Here is a 13,072-nt window from a genome sequence, read left to right on the forward strand (position 1 = left end):
ATAAATGAATCATCACAATGAGTGCTTCTATATTTGAGACTAGTGTCTCTAGTTATTTGGGTTGTGATCTCTCAAAAAGGACACAGAGTTTAGATTAGAATGTTAATAACTTATTCAGAAGAGTTTTCAGAGTCATCATTGGGGATGTAACACATTAGTAGATTCTGCTGTTCTGCACTAAAGGTTGCCATATAAATGATGTAAAAGATAATTGTTTCAGTTGTAAGATAAGGTATCCAGAGTGGTTCTTCATTTTGTAAATGCACATTATTTCTTTCGACATGTCCAATCTGTCTCCTAGAAAATTTTCTATGTGCACTTTAGAAATCTGGATAAGTGGTCAAGCAGAGTTAGTGGTAAATACACTAAAATAAGCTAAGCATCAAGTAATTTAAAGGTAGTCATCTAAAGGCTATATAACTTACAGAATTACATGTTAAGTTTTTCCACTGTAATCTTGTGGCACTAACTGATATACAGGCATGGAAAATTCTATCCTCTAAAAAATGTCTGTTTCTATACTTTGTATGAGTCCCTAAAAACTACTACTGACTGATGGTGGCCTTTCATTCATGAGCATGGCCCAGCAAGGAAAAAGCCAATAAGGACCAGAGTTAGATACCATCCCCTATAAACTAAAATCATCTGACTCCTACTGGGTCAATAATTGACATCTGAGTTTGAATTAAAGTTCTAGATACAGCCCAAAATAATGTCTTTACACACATATGCACCAATAAAATGATCCACAGAGTAAAAAGAGGAACAAGGGAGAAGAGGCGTATTTCAGAAAAGGGCACCAAGATTAATGTCTTCATTTGAAAGAATGATATATGCTATTAACACAGCAAACAATTCAGCAGGAGTCTGAAAGAAGAGGTTTCTTCTTACTGGGGAAAACAGGATATCTGGTTTGGGGGTGTTCTGTTGTTGTTTTGGGTTTTTTTTAATTTTATTGAAAATAGATTTTTTTCATACAATATACTCAATTATAGTTTCCCTTCCTTCTACTTCTCCAAGTTCCTCTCCACCTCCCCTCCCATCAGGCTCCACTCCCTTTCTGTTTCACATTAGAAAATGAACAGGCACCTAAGGGATAATAATAAAATAAAATAAAATAAAACAAACACATACAAATTGGAATAGGGCAAAACCAACAGAAAGAAAAGACCCCAAGAAAAGACACAAGAAACAGTTATAGATGCAGAGAACACTGATCAGGATTCCCATAAAAGCACAACCCTGGAAGTCATATATATATATATAAAACCTACAGGATAAAAATAAATGAATGGATAAAAAAAAATATGCCAGAGATGACATTGTGAGACAAAAGACATCCAGTGGTTCAGATGAGTTTATTTCCTGTTGTCCATTGACTGATGGGCATTTGGCGTACCCTGAAGAATAGTGCGTTTCCCCAGTGAGACACCCTTAGAAAAAGCTAATTTTTCACTTACAAGAGTGAAGGTCTCTTTAGGGTTAAGGATGGTGGCTGTATCTACTTGGACGCCCTGTGTAGGCTGCAGATTTCTGAGGGGGAGAGACGGTCTGAACCACACAACAAGTCTTGGTAAAATATGTGCTCTATGCTTTGTGCCTACAGCCTGTATCTTCCAATATCTGAAATGGCCTTTCTTCATTTTCAGGTTTCAAACACACCACCTGCCAGCTCTGCTATGTTTGAAATGCTACTATTCTGAACTAAAGTGGCCAGAAAAAGAAAAAAAACATGCACATTAAAGACTCTTTAAGACTATGAGACACAGAGATGACATTGTGGTTAAGAAAACCTCAGGACCAAGAATCCACATTGAGTTCCTCACAGAACTCTTTAACTCCAGAACTTGGATACATGCATACACATACACACACACACACACACACACACACACACACACACACACATTAAAATCAAATGAATCTGAAAATCATATTCTTCAAAGATGATTGATTGACTAGAACTCCCATGAGTCTGGAGAGCTTGAATGTTACCAGTCCAGAGACTACTGTGCTATCATTAATCCACTTAGGAGCCTTTCTTTGACTACCTCAGTTATTGACCTAAAATTCAGCCATGTGATTATTATGCAAATATTTTTTGAAATGTACAAAAAGACCTTTAACATTCTCTAACACAAAATTAAAAGACACATCATCAGACAAAGTATTAGATACTTAGAAGAAATATTACTTAGACCCAGGTTGTTCCTTGGCCACAGACCCAGATGGCCCAGACATTGCCCCGTATAGCAGCCTGGGCCCAGACAACACCATAGACTTGTGGGGCAGCACAGGCCACCCAAATAAGCATGGTCCCAGTGGCAAAATGGACCTCAGACACCAACAGGTTGTGGCCTAAACCCCAGGCATCTGTGTGGCCTTTGTGTTACCATGAGCCATAGACATCAACACAGGCCTCACCTCTGTTAGGCCCAAGGTCTCAGACATAGTTCCTGGTAACAGCCTGTGCCTGGATGTCACCACAGCCCCAGGCAGCAACACAGGCCACTCAGATTGTCATGGCCTCCATGGCAACATCGCCCTTGGACACTTACATGGTTCCAGGTGGCAGCCCAGACCCCTGGTATCAGCATGGCCTTTGATGGTGTCAGGAGCCATGTACATCAGCAAAGACCATGGTTACAGCAGGGTCACAGACCCAAACATGTCCCTCAGCAGTAGCCCTTGTCTAGACAACACTCTGGCCCCAGATAACAGTGCAGGCTGCCCAGATTTAACATGGTCCCAACAGCAGCATAGCCTTTGGACACCAACATTGCCAGAGGATGTGGCCTAGATCCCAATCATCCATGGAGCCTTTGGTGGCATCATAGGCCACAGACATCAAATCAGACCCTGGCTGTGGTAAGGCCATAGACACAGACATGACTCTCAGAAGCATCCCTGGCCCTAAAATCACCATGGCACCTTGAGACAGTGCAGGCTACTTATATCTTTATGGCCCCAGCTGCAGCATGTCCTTGAGATACTCACATGGTCTCATGTGATAGCCCAGAACCTGGGCATTTACATGGCTTTCCATGGTATCAGGAACCATGGATATCAGCCCAGATCCTAGCTACAGCAGGTCCACAAACCCAGATATGGCCCCAGACCAGGACATCACCATAGCCCTGGGTGGCAGCACAGGCCATTCAGATTACCATGGCCCCAGGGGCAGAGTAGACTTCAAATACCAACATGGACTCAGGTGTTTGTCCAGACCCCAGGCATCAGCGTGGCCTTAAATGATTACTGAAGACATGGATATCAACACAGACCCTGACTGCTATAGCCATGTACCTAGACATGGCCACTGGCAACAGCTCTGGCAGGATGTCATCATGCCCCCTAGTGGCAGCACAGGCCACTCAAATCAGCATGTCCCCAGTGGTGGCAAGGGTCTGGACAGCATAGTGACCACAGGTGGCAGCCCAAACCCAGGGCATCCCCATGTTTTGGTGACAACACAGGTCATGAACATCAACTGCAGTAGGACCACACACCCAGACATGGCCCCAAGCAATGGCTCAGTACCAGATATCACCCTGGTCCTGGGTGACAAGCAGGCCACCCACATCAACCCATTCCTTAACACCCTCACTTCTTCAGATCTGCCTCTTACCACAATGGACAAACTATTCTGCCTCTATTTCTCTCCCATTTCTCCACCATATACTTGTTTATCATAAGGCTGCCCCATGGGTGTCTCTCAACAGCCTGAGATGTTTAGTATCAGGCAGGCCTCTGTCTCTAAACATAATCTTAAAAAAGGACTAATAACATTAAGTACATAATAAGTCATTTTACACAGCAAGCTCATTACCTGAATAAAATAAAGCTGTGCATATGACAAGCACAAGAGCATTTACAATGTTGTATTCCTAATAGCTATAGATTGGGTACAACTCTAATGTACTAAAGTAGGGAGCAGATAAATAGAAATGCATACAATAGAATAAAAGCAGTAAAATAAAATTACTAATACAATAGCATGGTTTAATAACAAGTGCAGAGAGAAGAAACCTTGAATCAAAAGAGAACATACTATGTCATCATAAAAAACAAAACCATGATTGCATCATACTTTATAACTTCTCAGGTATTTATAACTTCTCAGATATGTATCAAAAATGATACACCATTTCATGGTAAATATTCAGAGAAAGGAATTCTAAAATTGTTGATACAAATACAAACTTGTTTTATTTTATTAAGAATTTTTTTCATTCATTTTACACACCAATCAAAGACCCCCCTCTTCCCTCCTCCTGCCTCCACAGCCTCTTCTCCCATCCCTCCCCCACAAGAAGGCAAGGTCTCTCCTGAGGAGGCATATTCAGTAGAGGCAAGTCCAAGCCCTTTCCCCTGCCTCAAGGCTGCTCAAGTTGTCCCATCATAGGTAGTGGGCTCCAAAAAGCCTGCTCATGCACCAGGGATGGATTCTGATCCTACTGCCAGGGGGGCCTCCCAAGCAGATCAAGCTATACAACGGTCTTGCCATGGAGAGGGCCCAGCCCAGTCCCATGCAGACTCCACAGCCATTGATCCAGCTTTCATGAGTTCCCACTAGTTTGATTTGATCATCTCTGCAGGTTTCCCCATCATGATGTTAATGCACTTGCTCATAGAATCCTTCTTTTCTCTCCTCAACTGGACTCCTGGAGCTCTGCCTGGTGTTTGGCTGTGGATCTCTGCATCTGCTTGCATCAGTCACTGGAGAAAAACTCTGTGACAACAGTTAGGGTATTCACCGATGTGATCACTGGGGTAAGCTAGTTCAATTCAGGCACCCTCTCCACTATTTTTACTAGTCAAAGATGGGGTCATCCTTGGGGATTCCTGGCAACTTCCCTAGAACTGGGTTTCTCTCTATCCCCATGATGTCTTCTATCATGGTATCTCTTTCATTGCTTTCTCACTCCATCCCTGTTCCAGCTCAACCATCTAATTCCCTTCATGTTCTCATTCCCCGTCCCCTACCCTCCATTGCCCACCCCACATCCCCAGTTTACTCATGGAGATCACATCTATTTCCCCTTGCCAGGGTGATCCATATATCCCTCTTTGGGTCTCCCTTGTTGGCTAGCTTCTATAGAGTTGTGAGTTGTTGTCTGGTTATCTGTTGCTTTATATCTAGTATCCACTTATGAGTAGGTACATACCATGTTTGTCCTTCTGAGTCTGAGTTATCTCACTCAGGATGATATTTTCTAGTTCCATCCATTTGGCTGCAAAGTTCATGATGTCATTGGTTTTCTCTGCTGAGTAGTACTCCATTTTGTATATGTACCACACAAATACAAACTTGTAAAGCCACTGTTGACAGTAATATGGAATATTTAAGAAAGAAGACCATGTATTTCAAGAAACCTTGTGCTAGATAGTTTTATTAACTTTGAGTGACATGCAATGGAAATTCCTGTGTCAATATTTTTTAAATGTTTACTAGGTAAAAGCAATATATGTAATACACACGTTATGGATGAAATACTACCATTACATATAAAACAAACATGTGGAGCACATTGTGTATATGGAATAAGTTCTATGCCATGCTGTGAAGGCTTTTAAAAGAGGGATAGCCGGGCGGTGGTGGCGCACGCCTTTAATCCCAGCACTCGGGAGGCAGAGGCAGGCGGATCTCTGTGAGTTCGAGGCCAGCCTGGGCTACCAAGTGAGTTCCAGGGAAAGGCGCAAAGCTACATAGAGAAACCCTGTCTCGGAAAACCAAAAAAAAAAAAAAAAAAAAAAAGGGATATAATGCCATTGGTGAATGTGGAGGACATTATGCTAAACAAAATGCCAGGCACAAAGAAAAATATAAGGTGTGCTCTTACTTATATGCAAAGATTTAAAAAGTTGAATAAACAAAAAATAGTAGAACTGTGGTCATCAATAGTAGATCAGAAAGAATAGAAGATATATAAGTTCATAGTTGTATGTGGCTAACAATTGTAGGAAATTAATGTACAGAATAAAACTACAGCTAGTAGATTGGTATGTAATGATGGTAAGTCAAAGAGATTTTTAGATGTTTTCAGTGCACATGTAGTGTCTACATAAAGTACAGGTATGCAAATTTATAATATGTATGTATATCAAAATGTAATAGAGCTCACCTTAAGCATATACAATAAATGGATTTAAAAATAAAAGCAAAAATATACAAACTAAAATAAGATTGTTTTCCCTAGTCATAGGTGTGGTATGGTTGATCATACAGTACCAAAAGAGAGTCTGGAAGAAAATAAATGGCTCCATTGGCATTTTCAGATGTCATGACAGTTGTCTAAATGTGTATATACAGCTATAAAACTACAGACAAAATGGATTTTTTATTTTTCAAAAATTATTACATTTATGTGTGTGTGCAGATGCACATGAATGTAGGTATGTGTCTATGTTTACATGCATTCATGCAACAACACATGTGTGGAGATTAGAAGACAACTAGATAGAGGCATTTTTCTCCCTTTCATATTTGGGACCCAGTTACCCTAGTAACTTACCTTATGTTATCTGGTTTGGCAACAAGTGATGTTACCTGCTTAGACTTCTCACTGGCCCATATTATTCAGCATATATAATATATGTTGTCATAAAACATACAGAAATGATAACCCAATTACTATATATGTGTGTGTGTAATGAAAAGAATTATTTTTCTGTAGTATTTTCTTTGTTGTATTCATCTGTATTAATAAGTTATTTATATAATGAACTGTAGATGTAACCAACTGTCTTATTAAATAAGAAACACAGAACCAATGTAAAGAAGAAAGCCAAGAGGTCAGAGCTCAGAGCTAAAACCATACCCTTCCTCCTGTGGTAGTCCTACCTCTCTGAAAGAGACCTCCTTCCTGTGTATTTGTCTTTATATAGTCTTTCTGTTCTGCCTTCTCATTGGTTGTAAACCCAAACATGTGACTGCCTCGTCACTGCCTGTAAGTACAGCTCTCCAGGTCTTAAAGGCATGTGTCTCCAATGCTGGCTGTATCCCTGAACACACAGAGACTTAACTAGCTCTGCCTAACAAATGCTGGAATTATAAGCATACGCCACCACTGCCCTGCTTTCCTATGGCTTGCTAATAGCTCGGTCCCCCAAGCAACTTTATATTAACATACAATTAAAATCACATTTCAGTACAAATAAAATACCACCATAATGTACATTAGAAAGTGCTCTCTGATCACTTAGAGAAAGAACAAGAGTATACTTTTCCATCAAACTTGAATTTCTAAATGTGGGAAACCAGCTTCCACATTTACAACAGGGTAATCTTGAGGAGATAAAAGACATTAGGTAGAAGGATAGAAGGGAAAGAAACAGAAACACAGGATAGCCTCAGAAGGGCCTGGATAAATATCCACTGGCCACTCCTCTATCTTTTAAAGGGTTTTTTATAGGAATGTCAAGGGGTGAAGCAAAAAACCCTCCCATAGCTCAGCCAAGTGCAGACCTTTCCAATCACCTGGTAACCACACATGTGGTCAAGTAATACTGGACTGCAGCCCTGCTGGGTAAGCAAGCCCAGGTCTCACTAGGAAACTTTTGCGGGCCTCCACAACTCCCACTTCTTGATACAATAAAGGGCTCCCCAGCCCCCTCAGATAGATTGTACCTGTCTTAGGTTGTTGTTCTTGAATAATCTTCCTTACCCATCATAGATACATTTTTCATTAAGCATATTCTGACTTAGGTAGGAAGCTATTAAGAAAAAGTTGCCCACCTTTGGCTACCAGCCTCTGGCAGGTAGAGTTTAACTGAGTTTAACTCTGAGCTTAACCCAGAGTTTAACTGAGCTCTGACCCAGGTCCCTACTAAGAGCTTCCAAATATCTATAGTGATCTCCAAAGCTGCCACACATCTCAGTAAAGAAGTAGAGAAAAATAAAGATGGAATAGCCTTTGTGGAATGAATCTAAGGTGACTAAAGCAGTCTTAGCTTCACCAAGCCCTTTTCTAAATCAAAACTCTCTCCTAACATATATTCAATAGAATTTTCAAGAGACTATTTTGATTCCCAGGAGAAAATAGTCATTTCAAAAGACTTCAAAGTATCCACTCAAGTAAAAAAAAAACCCATGCTAATTATAAAGATACTTTTAGCTGTTTAAGTAGCTCATATATACATGTGTTCCTACCACAGCAGTAGAATTTCTGTACAAACTAGATTGTGGGAGGCCTACCCATTTGTGAACAGAAACAGATGACGAGTGGAAACTTTTAGGAAGAAGACAGAAAAGCACCCCTAATTATGGCACCTTCACTTAAGTTTTCCAGGGGGCAGTGAGACCATAAAATTTTATTTTATGCTAACATAAAAAGTGTTCAAATATATCTGAAGGGAAAGATTAATAAAAACAATTCTAGTATGAACATCACTATATACTTTTTATAAACTTATATTCAACATTTATTCTTTTTACACACCTACAGTCAACATTTACACATTTTACATTCAACATATTTACAAGTACCATGACTATCACTATACATATTTACAATTTTTACAAACTTACATTCAAAAGGAAACTCTATAGAACTATTTTACAAACTTTAGCATACATCTATGGAAAAAAATCTCTAAATAGAACTAACTTACATTCAAAAGCAAACTCTACAGGACTACTTTAGCAAACATCTAGAAGAGATTTCTTAACTGAACTATTACATTTTCTTCTCACAAGACAAAGCATGCAAATCATTTCTAAAGATCAGAGTTTATATCATTCTAAGCTTTATTTGGCAACTGAGGGTAAAATTAACTCTTCTTAATTTTTTAAAGCTGCTTTTAAAGATTGCTATGGACTCTTTGCACTATGCTTTGTCCTTGAGGATTATAAGGAATATCTGTTTATGCTCAATCTGCCATCTCACTTTTCCATAGCAAATAACCCCCACCTGACAGGCAGGCTGTTTGCTTGTCCCCCTTTCCTGCGAGGCAAGCTAACAAAGCACATGGAAAAAATGGCATTTGGGGCTTTTTTGGGGTGTTATACTGGAAGCATTTCCCTTGAATATTTTGCTGCTGTATTATGGGAAACATTTGAAAGCTTTTATCCCGGTCTATCTTCATTTTCTCCAGGCCTACTTGCCTATGCCTCCTTGCTTTTATGAACTACATTTCCCAAGCTGTCTTTCTCTATTCTGTCACACTGTTACAAGCTACATTTCCCAAGATGCCTTTCTGGGTTCAAGAGAAAACTTCAATTCACAAGGTCTGTATTCAAGCTGAAGTCAAAATCAAGCTTCTACTTTTACCATGGGAGGTTTTTGTCTTCCGTAAACTTGCATTAGGATGCCTGCATTATTGTTTAACAGGTGTACCTCTCTAGTCAGATTCTTCACCTGACACTGGCCCCAGAGTGGGTTACATCCATCAGCAAGTGCTCAGACAGACACTTGTTGCCAGAAGCAACTTTGCTCCCCCACCTCACTGGGTCAGTAAAATTAAATGAGAATACTTGAAAAAGGAGCTTTTTCAGAAAGATATTTTCCCCTGATATTAAAAAAAGAGCTTTTTCAAATAGCTTCTTTCATGGCTGTGGGTGGTGCATAGCCCCACCTACTGAGTCTGGGCTCCTAGCAAGGTGGGTGGTTCCCACACTGCTTCTGCCACAGCTCCACCCGTAGCCCTCCACTAATTGCTTTCTGATTGCTGGTTACAAGTGGAGATAAAACGCTATCAGCAAGGATTTGCAATGGTCCAGGTGATGTTTTTCTATGCTGGGGCAGTTATGAGAGACTCTTCCATTCTGATAAATGTTTATTCCAGGTGAATTTAATTTTTACCCTTAGAGAAAGAGAAAAAACATCTGAGAAGAAAAGACCTGAAAAGTTTTCAGTTTTTTAGAGAAAAAATAATAAGTTTATTTACCCCTTCAGGACCTTTTTACTCTCATCCCAAGACTTCTGTTCCCTTAAATCAGCTTCATGATCAAATGAAAACTGACTTTGATTGTATGGTATTGTAATAGTGACTGCAGGCTGAGTAGAGGCTTTGTTTCATTTATATCCACCTCAGGGAAAATTCCCCTCTGTGTCCCAGGGCTTGATTCTAAGCTGTCTCGAATTAAAGCCCACAAGCCAAAAACTTCTACAGGAATCTTTTCTGGCCTGTTTTCCTCAGAATTTTTTCATTTCTGCTCCTATTCTCTTCCAATATTATATGTTCAGAGTCCCATAATCATAGAACCAAGGACACAGTCCCTCTATAAATTCAAAAATCTCCATACTTGTTATAATTCTACCTTAACCCATCTATTTTTCAATTTTCCTACAAGTGAATCTTTGAAGATTTGCTAGCAATTTTTGTGCCCTATTTCAATGCTAAAAAAATTGTACTCTAAATTCCTTCTTACCCAATATTTCTATATTTTACCTTAAACTATATTCCTATATTCTACCTTATATATTTCTTTATTTTTTGTAGACAGATATTAAGAGAAAGAGAAAGAAATCTAGAGATAGAGAGAGACTTTCTGCAGCCTCATGCTGCCTAGCAATTGGAATGCTGCTCCATTACTGGTGGGAGTACAAACATGAACAGCCACTATGGAAAACAATATGGTGCTCCTCACAAATTTGAGAATCAATCTACCTCAGCACCCAGCTATACCACATTGGGACACATACCTAAAGATGCTCAATCATATCACAAGGACACTTGCTTAATTATGTTCATAGCAGGTTTATTTGTAATATGCAGAATCTGAAAACAACCTAGATGTTCTCTATCAAAGAATTGATAAAGAAAATGTGATATATTTATACAATGAGTATTAATCAGCTGTTAAAAAACTGACATCATAAAATTAAAAAACAAATGGATGGAACTAGAAAAAAATCATCCTGAGTGAGGTAACCCAGACCCAGAAAGATAAACATGGTGTGAACTCACTTATAAGTGGATATAGCTGTAAAGTAAAGGATAATCATGATACAATCCACAGACCCAGAGGCTAGGTAAAAAGGAGGGCTCAAGGGATACATTCAGATATCTCTGAGAAGGAGAAATTGCTACAGGATGTTTTTCCGTACATTGTTAAGATGTTTTGTTACTATTTGTTAATAAAGAAGCTTCTTTGGCCTATAGCAAGGCAGAAAAGAGGCAGAAAGAAAATCCAAACACCAGGACAGGAAGAAGGGAGGAGTCAGGAACATATTCAAGCCTGCCGCCAGAGAAGCAAAATGTATTAGAACACAGGTAAAACCACAAGACACCTGGAAAAACAGATTAATAGACATGGGTTAATTTAAGTTGTAAGAGCTAGTTAATAATAACTCTGAGCAATAGGCCACACAGTTTGTAATTAATATTAAGCTGCTGAGTGATTATTTTAAAAGAAGCTGCAGGACCTGGTGGGACAGAAAAGCCTCTGTCTACAAGAAATAGAAGAGATTTCATGAGTGGACTGGGGGCAGGTGGGGATAGGGAACATGAGGGATGAGGTGGAGCAAGATTGGGGAGAATAATGTAAGGACAACTGGAAATGGGATCATTTCAGCATCAGGTAGGAACCTGTTGCAAGGGAAATTCCAGGAATCTACAAGGATAACCCCAGCTAATATTTCTCAGTTTCCTATTTCGTTAATATTATTTATATAAAAATCAATTAGAAAATTTAGTGATTCATATTTTAAATACATTTCCTTTAATCACTGTAGACATAGGCCTTGAAATAGCCTATTTGTTATTTCATCAAATTTTTTTACAATATGCTGAAGAACTTCAAAAGGTTTATTGTTGCACCCAAAGATTAGGTAGGAAAATTACATAGACAGCCTTGATCTTTAGATAGACAGATCCATAAGCATCATATAAAATGACAATGACTTAAACATGAAAAAATAAAGGAGACAGTAATAGCATTCACACATGTCAATTAAGGAAACATGGAAAAGAGAATCAAAAATTAACTATGGATATGCAGAGGAAGGAATAGGTTAAAGAATTACTTGAAAGTAAACACATGAAATTAATAGCTACTTGTTTGGAACGACAGTATCTGACCCATACAAAAATGCTGTTTCTACCAAGATCCATAGCCAAGCACTGGACCGAACTCCAGGAGTCTAATTGAAGAGAAAGAGGAGGGACTATATGAACAAGTTGGGGGGGGAGGTCAAGTTCATGATGGAGAAACCCACAGAGACAACTGACCCGAACTTGTGGGAGCTCATAGACTCTAGACCAACAGTTAGGGAGCCTTCATAGGACCAAACTAGGCCCTCTGTATGTGGTGACACTTGTGTAGCTTGGTCTGTTTGTGGGGACCCTAGTAGTGTGAATTGAATCTGTTCCTACATAGAACCTAATTTTTTAACCTAATTTCTATGGTGGGATGCTTCACTCAGCCTTGATGCAGGGAGGAAGACCTTGGTCCTGCCTCAACTTGATATACCATAATTTGTTGACTCCCCATGGAAGGCCTTTCCCTTTCTGAGGGATAGATGGAAGGGCATTAGAAACGGGGATAACATGAGGAGAGGAGGGAGAGGACACTGTGGTTGGTATGTAGAATAAACTAAATATAAGGTTTTGCTAATAAATATTAAGGTTGACTCACTAAAAATTAACATAATTCTGCCCACAATTAGGAAATAAAATTTCTGTTAGTGACAGAAAAGAGACACAAAACTTAAAAATATTTAGAAGGAAAATGTCAGAAAGTTGGTAATAAAGCAATGATAAATAATAACAAATTTTGCAATAATGTCAATAAAAATAAGATTGAAAGTGATTATTACATAGGATATTGAGAAATACAGTTATTTTTCTCTAAAAAAAATCTGTAGAAAGAAAATACACTTGAAGGAACAGAAGGTGATGACTGTCTTACCAGGAAGAAGTTGGAAAGAAAGAACTAATAGGAATGCACAGAGAAACCAAGGGACTAAAATATTTGTTTGTTTGCTTGCTTGTTTTTCTTCTTTTTATTCAATATTTATCATGCAATTTGTTCTAATCCTGATTTTTTTTCCTACAAAAACAACTCCCATAGCCAATTCACATACCCACCAATCCACTACCACCTCCGTTCTTTTCCTCTCAGAAAAAC

Source organism: Peromyscus leucopus, chromosome 4 (assembly GCF_004664715.2).
Source record: "Peromyscus leucopus breed LL Stock chromosome 4, UCI_PerLeu_2.1, whole genome shotgun sequence".
NCBI lineage: Eukaryota > Metazoa > Chordata > Mammalia > Rodentia > Cricetidae > Peromyscus > Peromyscus leucopus.